Raw genomic sequence first — 16,737 nt, 5'->3', positions numbered from 1 at the left:
ACTGAAGCAAGTCTTGCCTCATAAGGGTGTCTCCAGCACAGAAGTTCTCCCATCGTAGACACAGCTGATCCTCACAGCCAATTGGCCTGGAGGTCAATTCCTCCCAGTGATACCAACAACAATCAAGGCTTAACTTCAACAGGACTGTGCATACAGCCCACAAAGGGGTGCAACAAGAGTGTCCACCTCAGGTAATTAGGGAGGCTGAGCCACTTGGCCCTATAGGACACTTAACACAAAAAGCCACTCTACCAACACAGGGAAGCAACCAAAATGTGAAGACAAAGAAACAGGTCACAAATGAAAGAAATGGAGGAAAGCAAACTACTGGATACAGAGATCAAAACCACGGTTAAAAGGTTACTCAAGAATCTTCTAGAAACCTCCGAGAAATATAGTGAGACCCTTAAGGATATAAAAAAGGACCAATTAGAAATTAAGCATACACTGACTGAAATAAAGAATAATAAACAGAGATCCAACTGCAGACTAGCAAGAAACTAAGATGGCGGCATAGGTAAACACCTAAACTTCTGCCTCGCACAACAATTTCAAAACTACAACTAAAAGACAAAATGGACATCATCCAGAACCACAGGAAGGCTGGCTGAGTGGAAATTCTACAACTAGAAGGAAAGAGAAAAGCACACTGAGACTCAGAGGAGCTGCAGAAGGCAGAGGTACCGAGGCGCGCACGCGGAGAGGGCTGGCAACTGAGTATGCAGCTGGCTTTCTCAACCGGGAGAGAGACAAAAGCTCCTGATGACTCTGAACTCTAGTTCCGGGTGAGACTCTGGGAACCCAGACTCATTTGGGGAGAAACTGGACTTTCAGTAAAGAGAAAAGCACACTGAGACACAGAGGAACTGTGGAACGCAGAGGTACCGAGGTGCACACACGTGGAGAGGGTTGGCAACTGAGTATGCGGCTGGCTTTCTGAACTGGGAGGGAGACAAAAGCTCCCAACGGCTCTGAACTCCAGTTCCAGGCAAGACTCTGGGGACCCAGACTCATTTGGGGAGAAACTGGACTGTCTGGCAGCAGGCAAAACTCAAGGGCAACTTTTTCTCAGAGGTGCTTACAGCAATTACCGCGGGACACTGAGACCCAGGGGCCTCTTAGGGCAGGGCAGACGGGAAGCAATTGCTGTCTGCTCCGCCTGAGAGTCCGCCCCATCCAAGCCGAGCACAGAGGCTTTTGCAAGTCTTGTCTCATAAGGGTGTCTCCAGCACAGATGTTCTCCCAGTGTAGACACAGCTGATCCTCACAGCCAATTGGCCTGGAGGTCAATTCCTCCCAGTGATACCAACAACAATCAAGACTTAACTACAAGACTGTGCACACAGTCCACAAAGGGGTGCACCAAGAGTGTCCACCTCGGGTAACTGGGGAGGCTGAGCCACTGGGCCCTATAGGACACCTAGCACACAAAGCCACTCTATCAACACAGGGAAGCAGCCAAAATGCAGAGACAAAGAAACAGGTCACAAATGAAAGAAATGGAGGAAAGCAAACAACTGGATATAGAGTTCAAAACCACGGTTATAAGGTTTTTCAAGAATTTTCTAGAAACTGCCGATAAATTTAGCGAGGCCCTCGAGGATATGAAAAAGGACCAATTAGAAATTAAGCATACACCAACAGCAGATTAGAGGATTGCAAGAATCAAGTCAAAGATTTGAAATACAAAGAGGCAAAAAACACCCAACCAGAAAAGCAAAAAGAAAAAAGAATCCAAAAATATGAAGATAGTGCAAGGAGCCTCTGGGACAACTTCAAGTGTACCAACATCCAAATTATAGGGGTGCCAGAAGAAGAGAGAGAGCAAGATACTGAAAACCTATTTGAAGAAATAATGACAGAAAACTTCCCCCACCTGGTGAAAGAAATAGACTTACAAGTCCAGGAAGCGCAGAGAACCCCAAATAAAAGGAATCCAAAGAGGACCACACCAAGACACATCATAATTAAAATGCCAAGGGCAAAAGACAAAGAGAGAATATTAAAAGCAGCAAAACAAAAACAGTTAGTTACCTACAAGGGAGTACCCATATGATTGTCAGCTGATTTCTCAACAGAAACTATGCAGGCCAGAAGGGAGTGGCAAGAAATATTCAAAGTGATGAATAGCAAGAACCTACAAGGAAGATTACTCTACCCAGCAAAGCTATCATTCAGAATTGAAGGTCAGATAAAGAGCTTCACAGATAAGAAAAAGCTATAGGAGTTCATCACCGCCAAACCAGTATTATATGAAATGCTAAAGGGTATTCTTTAAGAAGAGGAAGAAGAAGAAAAAGGTAAAGATAAAAATTATGATCAACAAAGTGACAACAAATACATATCTATCAACAAGTGAAACTAAAAATCAAATGAATAAAAAATCTGATGAATATAATAAATTGGTGAATATAATAGAATCAGGGGCATAGAACGGGAGTGGACTGACAATTCTCGGGGGGAAGGGGGTGTGGAGGGTGTGGGAAGAGACTGGACAAAAATCGTACACCTATAGACAAGGACGGGGGGGCGGTAAGGGCAGGGGATGGGGTGGGAACCGGGTGGAGGGGAGCTATGGGGGAGAGGTGAGAGGAACAACTGTAATAATCTGAACAATATAGATTTATTTTTAAAAAAATGGTATCTCACTATTTTCATTGCATTTCCCTGATCACTAGCAAAACCAAACACATTATAAGGTGCTCATCAAATGTTTGCAGTGTGTTTTCTAAGTATTTATTTATGTTCTTTGCTCATTTATTTTTTTTCTTTTAGCTAGGTGGTAGTTATTTATACATCATGGATTTCAGCCCCTTCAACCTTTGCTGGTATTACCTATTTACATATTCTCTGTCACATTATTCTATTCATGTTGCTATAAAAGTTTTAATGTCAAATCAATTTTATCAATTTTTAGGGCTTCTTCTTAGTGTTGTATCTTATTTTTACCATCCTAATATTTAAAAATTATTCTTTATTTGCTTCTATTTCTTTTAGAGATGTTATAGTTAGCTCTTTGATTCACCTGGAATTTGTCTGAAGGACATAAGAAAAAGGATCTATTTTGTCCCAACACTTTTTATTTATATAGCCCATCTTGTCCCCATTAATTTGAAAGGCTATACTTTTATATGTACAGTTGATCTATGCACACTATTTAGCTTTATAGTATGGTTTGGTGTCCAGGTGGGATACGTTCCTCCTTACTGTTTTTCTTTTCCAAAGATACTGGATTTTTTTATTGTTGTTGTTACTCCTCACCCAAGGATATTTTTCCATTGATTTTTTAGAGAGTAGAAGGGAGAGTGAGAGAGAGAAACATCGATGTGAGAGACACACATCGATTGGTTGTCTCCTACACACACAGCAACCAGGCGCAGGGAACCTGCAACCGAGGTACGTGCCCTTGATTGGAATTGAGCCCCAGAACCCTTCAGTCTACATGGACACTCTGTCCACTGAGCCAAACCGGTCCAGAGCTCCAAAGATACTTTTTGTTTTTTTAAAGGAGAATTTTTATTACTTATATGTAGAGAAAACTCAACAGTGAACACTTAGCCCAGCTTGGTGGCCAGGTCTTTAGCCTTTTCCAGCTTGGCAATGCAAGCCACCAACTTTGGACCTCATATCCCCAATGGCGGCAGATCTCACCATATCTGTTGTTGTAATTGGTCCAGATAGCTTCCACCAGCTTAACCAGAGCTCCTTTGTCTTCCAACTTACAGTGACAGTGGTGCAGGTCTTCCTGTGGACTAGATGCCCAGCCTGGCCTTCCCCTTCCCTTGATAATGCAGTAGGGAAGCCCCAGCTTAAGAGCACAGGGCAGGAAGGAAGATCACCAGCTCAATGGGATCCATATCGTGTCAATCACTACCAGCTGAACCTTCTTGTTCTCCATCAGGGTGGCAACAATGTTAACCCCTGCTTGAAGGACAGGTGGCCCTTTGGTGGGGACAACCCCTTTGCCAGCAGCTTTATTCTCAGCCCGGGCCTACAACCTCTGCTTCTTCTCTTGTTTTCTCTCCAGTTTGTATTTGTGGGCCAGCTTCAGCAGTTGAGTTACTGTTTGGTGGTCCAAGGCCTGGGTGAACTGGTTAAAAGCAGGAGGCACTTTCATATGCTTATAGAGAACTAGTGGCACAGTGTAGGAATTCATGCACATTGAAAGGAAATTAATTAGAAGAAATATTTTAATATCACTATTCACCCTTTCTTTAAGTGTCAACCAAATTCACGATCGACAATGACGATCGAAACACACACGTGCAGTTGGCACCAGCGAGAAGTTTATATTGTATCACTCATATGGGAGTCAACTTGCTTAATTAGACCTGCTTTCTGATTTAGCTAAACTTTTTCCAGCCCAGTGAAGCACCCCAACTACTCTTTCAGGTAATTGTCAGCAACACAGCAATAAATATCAACATGAAGTAGATTATTATTGTACATCACGCAAGGAGGACAAAGGGTAAAATATTTAACTGCAGCAGTGTTTGACTATATTCTGCACAGTGAGAAAATCTGAAGTCATTTTCAAGGTCCACCATTTCTTACTTCTTTTCAGTCAGGTCAAGTTTCCAAGCTTTCTAAATCTCCGTTTTCCAGCAAATGAAAAGAAAATAGGATTCTACCGAGTCTCCTATCTACCTTCTCCAGGACATCTGTGAGGATCAAATGAGATGAGCACGGGAAAATGCTTCACGGACATTTGGTTCCAGTGTAAAATGTTTGCACCTGGCTATAAAGCAAGTTGTGTTCCTGGGCTGAAGAAACTCCAAGAATTCTAATCACTAGGGAGAAGAGGCTGGGGGTTGCTACCTGACGTCATTACCCAGATGGACACTTAGCACATTTGCCTTTTATATATATAGATAGCCCTTGGCCACTACAGCCTAACAAAGTGGGGCCTTTTGACAAAGAGGATAAGGTCCCTTTGGGGTTGGATGTCCTATCCCCATGGTCAGCAAACTGCGGCTCGCGAGCCACATGCGGCTCTTTGGCCCCTTGAGTGTGGCTCTTCCACAAAATACCACGGCCTGGCGAGTCTATTTTGAAGAAGTGGCGTTAGAAGAAGTTTAAGTTTAAAAAATTTGGCTCTCAAAAGAAATTTCAATCGTTGTACTGTTGTTGATATTTGGCTCTGTTGACTAATGAGTTTGCCGACCACTGTCCTATCCAATGCCAAATCCTCAAACGGAATTTACCACCTTCTTGCTTCTTCTCAATAGTAGGGGCCGGCACCACCTTCTTCCCCTTAGCTTTCTTTCCTTTCAGTATCTTGTGCAGTGGGAGGAGAAAGACAAAAATATTTTTATTATATGGTTATCACCACCTTAAACCAGACATCAAACTTTGCTTCACTAAAGAGTGAGCCAAAAGATTATGTACCTCCTGATGAACACAGCATCACCAATAAAATATTACAGACAAAAATGTTTACCCTGAATCTAATAAAGTCTTGAGAGCTGACTTTAGTTTAGAGGCAAGTAGAGGAATAAGTTAAGTGACTAATGAGGAAACAAATCTAACAAATCCTGAATGTGGGGCTTTCTATAAACTCTGTCTCTTCAATGAGTAACTGTCATGGGAAAAACTGGGGTCCAGTGGATGTTGGGACCTGTGGTAAATTAAAAGAGCCTTTAGGGGCATAACAACCAAATGCAATAGCCAATCTCTGGTCTGAACAAATGAGCTATAAACAACATATTTAGGACAAGTGCAGACATTTACAAATGGACTGAGCATCAGGAAATATGGTAATAATAATAAAGTGGGTATGTAGGAGAATAGCCTTATTCTAGTGCTGTGGACTGAACTGTCTTCAACCCACATTCATATGTTAAAGCCTTAACCCACCAATTGTGATGGTCTAGATGAGGCAATGAGGATGCAGCCCTCGTGTTGTGAATAGCTCCTTTATAAGAAGAGGAAGACAGAGGTAGCTCTCTCTCCACCACGTGAGGACACAGTTTGAAGGCAGCTGTCTGCAAGACAGGAAGAGAGTCCTCATCAGGAATAAAATCACCCAGCACCTTGATCTTGGACTTCCATCCTTCAGAACTGTGAGAAATAAATATCTTGTTTAAACCACCCATTTTGTTATAGCAGCCCAAACTGACTAATACATCTAGGAAAATACATACTAAAGAATTTATTGATAAAGAGTTAGAGTATAACACTTCCAAATGGTTCAGTAAATATATACTCTATATCTCATTCTATCTATCTATGAGGAAACTATGGCTAAGTATTAAGAATTATTTAATCCAGGTAATGGTTTCTTGTTTTTTCATTGTGCTACTTTTTTGTGTGTTTGAAATTTTTCATATATCAGTCAATTTTTTATATTCTTACATATTCTTAAATTTTTGCTATATTGCCTGGCATAGCATTTGATTTCTAGATTAAGTTGAGGAAAATTGATATTTATAATACTGAATTTATAATATTGAATTCTCTAATAGGAATTTCTTAAAATAATTGAATTTCTTTAAAGGAAAAGGCTTATCTTTCCATTTAAGTTCTCTCTTATATCCTTCAGTAAGTAAACCATCATAGATTTATTATGAGGTATTGTAAAATTTTGCTGCAATTGTGAATGGATTTTTTTTCTCCAATATAGTTTTAAATTGGTCATAGCTGGTAGACAGGGAAGTTATTGATTTTGTACATGGTTCTTGTACCCTATCATTGTTACTAGAAGGTACAGCCTATATCCATACTAAGGAATGCAAACTTTTTTTTCATTAAACATAGATTTCTAAGCTTCTCTTGCTCACAAGGGAGATTGTACTTTAAATTATTGTCCAGACTTGCCCAGCTGGTGTGGCTCAGTGATTGAGCATTGACCTATGAACCAGGAGGTCATGTTCGATATCTGGTCAGGGCATATGCCTGGGTTGCAGGCTCGATCCCCAGAGGTGGGTATGCAGGAGGCAGCCAATCAATGATTCTCTCTCATCATTGATGTTTTTATCTCTCTCTCTCTCTCTGAAATCAATAAAAATATGTTATGGGTTTTTTAAAAAAATTATTGTCCAGACTAATTTCAGTTTCTCCTCCTGGCTTCTCACAATGCCCAGAGGCCAACTGGTACAAAAGAAATTAGACCTACTACAGTCTGGCCAAAAAGCAGCATCTACTACCTCTGGGACACTTTTATATATACCAAGGCCCAAGTGAGCTTTGAAATTAAACTCTCCTCTTTATTTCAGTCCAGATTTTTGTCATGCAGTCTCTCATCACCTCATTTTTACAAGTATAAAGGATGCCTCATGAAGATTTATTGATCTTGTCTTCAAAGGAAGCTCTAGGGGTATGTATATTTCCCGCTACAGAAATTTCCCGCTGTGTCCACTTCTAATGGGATTTTTAAAAATCAAAGTATAATTAACATACAATAAAATGTATGATCTTAGATGTTAGTTCAAAATTATAAGTGAGTTTTAAAATGATATACACCTGTGCAACTGCCACCAAAAACAAGATATAGAATAAATGGGCATTCTATCATTTTTAAAAATTATTTTTCAAAAACAGTTTAAATTCAATATTATTCTGTTAATGGGCCTTTTAAAAGTACCGTTCATGCAAACATAAGTATGGCTCCTTGTTCAGGCCCTTATGCAGATTTCCCCATTGCCACTCCAACCTATCCCACCTTCACTTGCCCCTGCTTGCTGCTCTCTACTGCCACTGGCACCCCTTCTGTAGCACACCTCAGCTTCTGAAATTTCCCTCCCACTCTCTCACCTTGACTGAGTTGGATGGGCTCTGCTGGCTGGAATCTCATCCCTCTTCTTCAAATAGGACTTGGCTGTTCTCTCTTAAGGTCTGCAAAATTTTCTTCAGCCCCAAGTTTTCCCTCCATTTTGGCCAGGCCAAACCTAACTGCTGGGCCAACCCTACCCACAGGGCCAACCCCACTGGGCCTCCTCCCACTGGGACTAGGTGGTGGTAGGACAGAGCCTACTGGAGCAGGTAGTAATCAGTAATCAGGTCATCTGAAGTAGCTAATATCTTCCTTCACCCTCAGGACACACATTTTTCTTTCCACTTCAACCTTGTCTGACTCTGCCTGTATACACCGAAGTATTAAAGGAATTTCAAGTCACTTCTGTCCTTGTAGAAGCATAAAAGCAATTTATCCTTTATCTCCTGTTATGTCTGGGAAGAAAATTCCCCACAAACTTTTCTGGCTATGGAAAAGAACTGACTACCAATTTCAATATATTGGGTGATTTTGGGGGGGATCTTTTTGTTATAAGTTTTCCCATGTATGAGGACATCATAGCCCAGTCTTGGGTCTCCGCTCTCATCTACCATTTTTCATAGGAATAGGGAGAACAGTAAAATGCACAGATCTATAGTTTTAAATTTTTAATGGTGGGAGGTTTTCACTGTTTATGATTTTTTTATCTTCAATTTTCTCTTCAAATGGACAGATTAAATTGGATTCTTCATTAATTTCCTCTTTCTATTTTTAAATGCAGATTCAAGTGAACAGTGAATTGTTTTGTCCAAAGGTAGGAGCTATGAAAAGACAAAAACACAAGGCTAAAGTAATACATAATATAGGCAGTTTGCTACTAGAAATTATCTGTAAAAAGTGTATTGTTATTTAACGATATAGAAAAAAAGCAATTATGTTTTTACATTCACTGTATTAACTTAATTATTTTAATTGGTGCACTATTAAATATTATATATGAAGGAAATTTATTTTTGAGTTGAGTCTGGCTGTCAAAATAACATTAAAATGTACTTGGAAAATCCAAGTGAAGAGTTTGAGGATTACATGTGTCTTCTAAACTGCATATCTGTTTCCTGGACCATGCTCCATCCTGCTTCCTAGTAAACTGTCAAAATGGCAAATCTCCTCGAATCCTATCATCAATTAAAATATTCTAACAGCTGCTTGCCCCATTTAGGGCAAGTCTTCTTGAATCTATCTTCTGGATCATCCTACACATTTCCATGAGAGTCATCTTTCTTGTGTGTATTGTTTTTCTTTTTTAATATACTTTTATTGATATCAGAGAGGAAGGGAGAGATAGAAAGATCGATGATGAAAGAGAATCATTAATCGGCTGCCTCCTGCACACCCTCTACTGGGGATTGAAGTGCAACCCGGGCATGTGCCCTGACAGGGAATCAAACTGTGATCTCCTCATTCATAGGTCGACACTCAACCACAGAGCCACACTGGCCAGGAGGTGTGTGTATGTTTTGTTTTTTTTTTTTTAGTTTGAAAAATTTCAAACCCTATGGTAAAGTTCATTTAGGGGGCAAAGTTTAATGTCTTTTATAGCATTTTTTTCCTGGCCCAGGAGGCAATCCTCCTTAAGGGTTAGGGTCAGGATGTGCATTTTTGCAGGTGTTCTCTGCTGTGAGGGTGAATCCTTGATGCATCAGATTAGGAGGCTCAGGACAAGTTTGCCCCATTCTGGGTAATTCATGAACTTTGATCACTGGATTCATTACGGTGTTGCCTGCCAAGTTTTTCTACTGTAAATAGATAATTTTCCGGTTGGTAATTAATAAATAATCTGTGAAGAAATACTTTGAGACCACAAACTTCCACTTCTGTGATTCAGTACATGTTGATGATTCTAAATCACTTGTTACTATAATGGTGCAAACTAAAGATTTTCTAATTGTCTTATACATTTTTAAATTGGCATTCTATAGAAAAAAGGGCTTTCTTTCCTCTCCCTTTTATGTACGTTTGTATGTATGTACACACATATATAGGTAGATAGGTGGTATGAATTACAAATTATTCACTTATCTTTTACAGTGGGTTATAATTCCTTACTGTCGTTATTTATTTTGATTCTCAGATTGTCCTAAATTTGACTAATGGGTACCACTTCATACTGGCTTCTGTCTCCTTCTGACATATCCACATAAATTTTTTAGTGTTTTCTTACTTTCTGGCACATGATGTTCCAGGTTTAACTTGTCCTTTCCCTGCCTCTGCCTAGGAATAAGCATTTTCCAAGAAGGCCCAGTTTCTTTCATTGGGTAATGGTATTTAGAAAGCACACCAGACCCTGGCCCATGTGGCTCAGTTGGTTGGGCATCATCCTGTACACTGAAAAATTGCCAGTTTGATTCCTGGTCAGGGCCCATACCCGGTTGCAGGCTTAATCCCTGATAGGCAACCGATAGGTGTTTTACTCTCACATCAGTGTTTCTCTCCATCTCCCTTCCACTCCAAAATCAATAAAAAAATTTTAAAAAGAATAAAGGTCTCCATGACTTGGCTCTGGTCTTATTTACATACTAGAGGTCTGGTGCACGAAATTCGTGCATGCAGTGGGGGTCCCCTCAGCCCAGCCTGCACCTTCTCCAATCTGGGACCCCTCAGGGGATGTCCAACTGCTGGTTTAGGCCCAATCCCCTGGAGTCGGACACCCTTCTCACAATCCTGGACCGCTGGCTCCTACTTGCTCACCTGCCTGCCTGCCTGGTTGCCCCTAACTGCTGCCCCTTGCTGGCCTGATCACCCCTCACTGCCTCTGCATGCCGGCCTGATCTCGCTTAACTGCCACCCCTGCTGGCCTGGTCGCCCCTAACTGCCCCCCCACTGCCGGCCTGGTCACCCCTAACTGCCCCCCCCCCCCGCCGGCCTGGTCATCCCTTACTGCCCCCCCCTGCCGGCCTGGTCGCCCCCAACTGCCCCCCCTGCCGTTGCCCCTAACTGCCCTCCTCTGCCAGCTTGGTTGCCCCCAACTGTCCCCCCTGCCGGCCTGGTCGCCAACTGCTCCCCCCTCCCCCGCCGGCCTAGTCACCCCTCACTGCCCCCCCTGCCAGCCTAATCGCCCCCAACTGCCCCCCCTGCTGGCCTGGTTGCCCCCAATTGCACCACCCCTGCTGGCCTGGTTGCCCCTAGCTGCCCCCCTGCTGGCCTGGTCACTCCCAACTGCCTTCCCCCTGCCGGCCTGGTTGCCCCACGCAGCCTGCTTGTTCAGTTGTTTGGTCGTCCCTCACTAACACCCCTGCCGGCCTGGTTGTAGGCAGCCATCTTGTGAGGGCATGAGGGTTAATTTGCATATTATCTCTTTATTATATAGAATCCTGATTCATTTACTGCCTCATACACTCATGTACTAAGCCATATACCTTCCTAGGATCCCCAAAGTGACATCTTCCTCCATACTTTCTTTATAAAAAATAGTTTCATTGATTTTTTTAAGAGAAGAAGTGAGGGAAGGAGGGAGAGAAGGAGAAGGGCAAGTTGGGAAAGGAAAGGGGAAGGGAGAAAGGAACATTGATATGAGAGAATTATCAATTGCTTGACTCAACTGGGGATCAAACTCATAACCTGGGTATGTGCCCTGACTGGAAATTAAATGCGTGACCTTTTGGTGTAAAGGATGATGCTCAACCAACTGAGCCACACTGGCCAGGAATTTTTTATTTTTATTTACTTACTAGAGACCCGGTGCACAAAATTCAAGCATGGGTAGGGTCCCTAGGCCTGGCTGGTGATTAGGGCCAATCGGGGCCTTCTGGCTGCCAGCCGGGGCCTTCCTTCCTCGGCTGCCAGCTGGGGCTTTCTTTCGTTCCCTGCCGCCCCCTGGTGGTCAGCACACCTTATAGCGAGTGATCAAACTTCCAGTCTCCTGGTCAAACTCCTGAGTAAATACTTTACATATTAGCCATATATATATATATATATATATTTGAGAGAGAGAGAGAGAGGACGGGGGGTGGGGCAGGAGAGGGAAATCGATTTTTGTTCCACTTATTTATGCATTCACTGGCTGATTCTTGTATGTGCCCTGACTGGGAATTGAATCCACAACCTTGGCTTGTCAGAAGGATACTCTAAACAACTAAGCTACCCAGCCAGGGCCTCTTCCTCTATACTCTTGCCAATTCTGGATGCCCTTACCACTCTTCTATGGGGCTAATTCTCATTTTCCCCCCATAATTATTGAAGTATTAACCAATGTGTTGTTTTCTCTGACCACCTCAGAATCCTACACTGAGTGGTGCTCCTGGCAGCACTTCCTCCTTAATGCCTCTCATGTGCTAGAGAATGGCATCTCCTTGTTTTAACTTACATTTAACTTATATTAAATCATTAACTTGATTACCAGTGTAATTAAGGATATTTGCTTAGTTTCTAGAGAATAGAAAGTAATACTATAATACATATATATATATATATATATATATATACATCTATCTATCTATCTATCTATCTATCTATCTATCTATACACACACACACACACACACACACACACACACACACACACACACGCCTAAGCAACAGTTACGACCGAACGACTGGAACAACAGTCAATCGGTCACTATGATGCACACTGACCACCAGGGGGCAGAAGCTCAATGCAGTTGCTGCCCCCTGGTGGTCAGTGAGCTCCCACAGCGGGAGCGCCACTCAAGGCTCATGGCTGGCGAGCACTGCTGTGGCAGTGGGAGCCTCTCCCACCTCCGCAGCAGTGGCAGGTGCAGCGGGGCTGGGATGAGCGGCAGTCCCCTCCTGCTGCTTTAGCACTGCTACATCCCCCTAGGGGTCCCAGATTTCGAGAGGCGCAGGCCAGGCTGAGGGACTCCACCTGTGCCTGAATCCATGCACTGGGCCTCTAGTCTAACATAACACAAGAACTGAGATTATAAAAGAACTAGAGGCCCAGTGCATGTGCACAGAGGGAGAAGTCCCTCAGCCCGGCCTGCACCCTCTCCAATCCGGGACCCCTCGGGGGATATCCAACTGCCTCTCGCAATCTGGGACCACTGGCTCCTAACCGCTTGCCTGTCTGCCTGCATGATCACCCCTAACACCTCTGCCTGCCTCTCTGATTGGCCCTAACCACCTCTGCCTGCCTGCCTGATTGCCCCTAACTGCTCCCCTGCTGACCTGATCACCCCTAACCCCCACTGCCTAGCCCTGAACCTGGGACCCAGGATTCCCTCCTCCAGCTGGTCGCAGGCACCCAGGGCCCAGACTGGCTTCACCCAGGCTGGCTGCAGCCACAGGGGACCGTGGGTGGGCAGCTTCACCTGGGCCACAGCACAGGCGCCCAGAACTGCGGAGTGGGCAGTTGTCCCTCTCCCAGGCCGCAGGCGCAGCCGCTGGCACCCGGGACCGCAGGGACTGTAGGGCATGCGGATTGTCCCTCTCCTAGGCTACAGCCCCAGCCGCTGGCACCCAGGGCCACGGGGTGGGCAGCTTGTCCCTCTCCCGGGCTGGGCCGCAGGGGCAGGCACAGACACTGGTGCCCAGGACCACAGGGTATACGGTTTGTCCCTCTCCCAGTCGGCAGGCGCAGGCATAGCTGCTGGCGCCCAGGACCATGGGGCGGGAGGCTTGTCCCTCTCCCAGGCTACAGCCCCAGCCGCTGGCACCCGGGACCACGGAGCAGGCAGCTTGTCCCTCTCCTGGGCCACAGGCACAGGCACAGCCACTGAAAAATCCACTGAACACTGGCTGGAGAGAACCCTGATAACCAAGGACAAAAAGTGGAGGTCACATAGAGACTAGTAGGAAGGGCGGAGGCACAAAAGGACTGGCCTGGCTCCCACAGATAGCAGCTGAAGTTCTGGAGAGATATCTCAGCTATGGGGGGTTGCCACTGAGAAATCTGAGGTCTAATCCACAAGCTAAGCACCACAGCAGAGAGAACCAGAACTGAGAAAGGTGCCCAAATAACATCTGGTTGTAAAAAGCAGCAAGGTTGCTATTTGCCAGTCAGAGACGGCTGGAAATGCAGGCACCCTTTAAAAGGGCCAACACACCTTGTGCTCTGACACAGGGAGAGCAGAGTGGACTGGAGCTGTGTGAGCAGAAGCCAGGGTTGTGGGCTCTGGGGTTAGAGCTCAGAAGGCAGACACCCCAGTTTCCTGTGCTGAGTTATTCCTCATGCTGCAAAGGTCATCTTTCTCAGGCACACCTTTGCTTTGTTTTTGCCTGGGGGAAGACAGCTGACCCACCCTTTGGAAAACCCATTGCCCCACAGTGTGGAGTTTCTGAAACCCATTAAGAAATTGAGAATAACTATTAGCCTCCAGGCAGAAGCAATTGCCCCCACCCTGCTGGAAAACCTCTCACCACACCTGTGGGAGAACTGGCTGAGGGCTACTCAAGACTGAATCCAATCAGTTTGCAGGCAGAGGTGGGTCTCTGGAGGCTTTGAGTCTTTGCTGATCTAATTAGTCAGAAACAGCATTTGACACTGTAGATATTGAGAAGGGGTACCAGATATACCTAATACATAGTCACAAACCCAAACAGGAAGCCAAAATGGGGAGACAAAAAAAACAACAACCCCCAAATGAAAGAATAAGAGATTTCTCTAGAAGAAAAAATAAATGATATGGAGATAGGAAATTTATCTGATGGAACTCCCATAAGGCTGTCAGCTGATTCCACATCAGAAACTCTACAGGACAGAAAGGAATGGTAATGGAAAACAAGGATCTAAAACCAAGATTACTATATTCAGCAAGGATATCATACAAAATAAATGGTGAAATAAAGAGCTTCCTGGACAAAAAAGACTAAAGGAGTACATCACCACCAAGCCAGCATTACAAGAAATGCTAAAGGGAGTGCTGTAATGAGAAGAAATAGAGAGAGAAACCTAGGCATACAGAATTAAAATGGCAATAAATAAGGACCTATCAATAATAACCTTAAATATAAAAGGATTAAACACTCCAATTGAAAGACATAGGACAACTGAATAAATACAAAAACATGACCCAATTATATGTTGTTTACAAGAGACCCACCTCAAAACAAAAGACTCATACAGGATGAGAGTGAAGGGATGGAAAATTTTTTTCCAGACAAATGAAAAAAAAAAAAAAAGCTGGAGTAGCAATACTCATATCTGACAAAAGAGACTTCAAAATGAAGGCCATCATAAGAGACAACAAAGGTCACTAGATAATACTAAAGGGATCGATCCAACAAGATGATATAACCCTGGTAAACATATATACACCCAATATAGGAGCAACTAAATATATAAAAAAAAACTTCTAGAGGACTTTAAGGGAGAGATACATTGCAATACAAGCATAGTAGGATAATTTTACACTCTAATGACTTCACTGGATAGGTATTCCAGACAAAAAATTAACAAGGAAACAGTGACTCTAAAGGACACACTAGATCATATGGATTTAAATGACATTTACAGAACATTTCACCCCAAAGCTGCAGAATATACATTCTTTCAAGTGCACATGGGTCATTCATAAAGATACACCACATGTTAGGACACAAAACAAGTCTCTACAAGTTAAAGAAGACTGAAATAATATCAAGCATCTTCTCAGACCACAATGGAGTGAAATTAGAAATCAATCACAGTAAATACTCCCCAAAACATTCAAACACCTGGAATATAAAGAGCATGTCACTAAACAATGAATGGTTTACCAATGAGATCAAGAAAGAAATTAAAAACTTTCCAAAGTAAATGAAAATGAACACACAACAACCCCAAATCTCTGGGACACAGCCAAAGCAGTCCTGTGATAGAAGTCCATAGCACTGCAGGTCTACTTTAAAAAAATAAGAAAAATTAATAATAAACTATTTAATCCTACAACTTAATGAATTAGAAAGAGAACAACTAGAAGTAGAAAGAGAACAACAAGAAAAGTAAGTAGAAGGAAGGAAAAAATAAAGATTAGAGCAGAAATAAATGACATAGACACTACATAAACAATATAACAGATCAATGAAACCAAGAGCTAATTCTTTGAAAGAATAAACAAGATTAATGAACCCTAAGCCAGACTCATCAAGAAACAAAGAGGAGGGCTGACGGTCAGCCCTTGCTGTTTGCTCCACCCTGAGACCCTGCCCCACCCAAGCTGTGCACAGAGGCTTTTGCATATGAATGGCCTGGCCTTTTGAAATCTAAAATTTCCTAACAAACTGCAGCTGAGTCAGAGAGACCCAGAACATCCAAAAGAAGGCCCAAGGCCCCACAGCAGCTTGCATTGCTTCACAGCTGGGCCTCATCTGAGCACCTGCAAACCTCAAATATAGAAGAGGAATCTGCAGATCTCTCTGTAGCTCCTGCTGGGTGGCCTCAGGCAGAGGCTAAATTTGCACCTCCTTGGAGATCCAAGAGCCAGTGTACCCAGTGGTCAGAGTGGGACCATCCAGATTACAACTCCTCAGATACATAAGGGACACGCTCAGGGGGCAGACTCAGTGAGCACCAAAGCCCCACTGAAGCAAGTCTTGCCTCATAAGGGTGTCTCCAGCACAGAAGTTCTCCCATCATAGACACAGCTGATCCTCACAACCAATTGGCCTGGAGGTCACTTCCTCCCAGTGATACCAACAACAATCAAGGCTTAACTACAACAAGACTGTGCACACAGCCCACAAAGAGGTGCAACAAGAGTGTCCACCTCGGGTAACTGGGGAGGCTGAGCCACTGGGCCCTATAGGACACCTAGCACACAAAGCCACTCTATCAACACAGGGAAGCAGCCAAAATGTGGAGACAAAGAAACAGGTCACAAATGAAAGAAATGGAAGAAAGAAAACAACTGGATATAGAGTTCAAAACCACGGTTATAAGGTTTTTCAAGAGTACTCTAGTAACCGCCAATAAATTTAGTGAGACCCTCGAGGATATGAAAAGGGACCAACTAGAAATTAAGCATACACTGACTGAAATAAAGAATAATATACAGAGATCCAACAGCAGACTAGAGGATTGCAAGAATCAAG

At 43.4% G+C, this 16,737-nt stretch overlaps 1 protein-coding gene and 1 pseudogene across 2 annotated transcripts in view; both read right to left on the bottom strand.

Moving 5' to 3' along the window:
- CDC14B (cell division cycle 14B) overlaps nucleotides 1-16,737 on the bottom strand; it is a gene marked incomplete at its 5' end in the record, with an annotated part of 139,132 nt that overhangs the window by 102,645 nt on the left and 19,750 nt on the right. The gene's annotated exons all lie outside the window — the stretch shown is intronic.
- On the bottom strand, nucleotides 3,524-4,156 carry LOC308248288 (large ribosomal subunit protein eL8-like; annotated as a pseudogene). The gene has a single exon. The product of its transcript is annotated as a large ribosomal subunit protein eL8-like (transcript).

Source organism: Plecotus auritus, assembly GCF_963455305.1.
Source record: "Plecotus auritus genome assembly, chromosome: 5".
Classification (NCBI taxonomy): domain Eukaryota; kingdom Metazoa; phylum Chordata; class Mammalia; order Chiroptera; family Vespertilionidae; genus Plecotus; species Plecotus auritus.
Note: the sequence above shows the minus strand (reverse complement) of the source record. Positions and strands in the feature narration are given on the sequence as shown.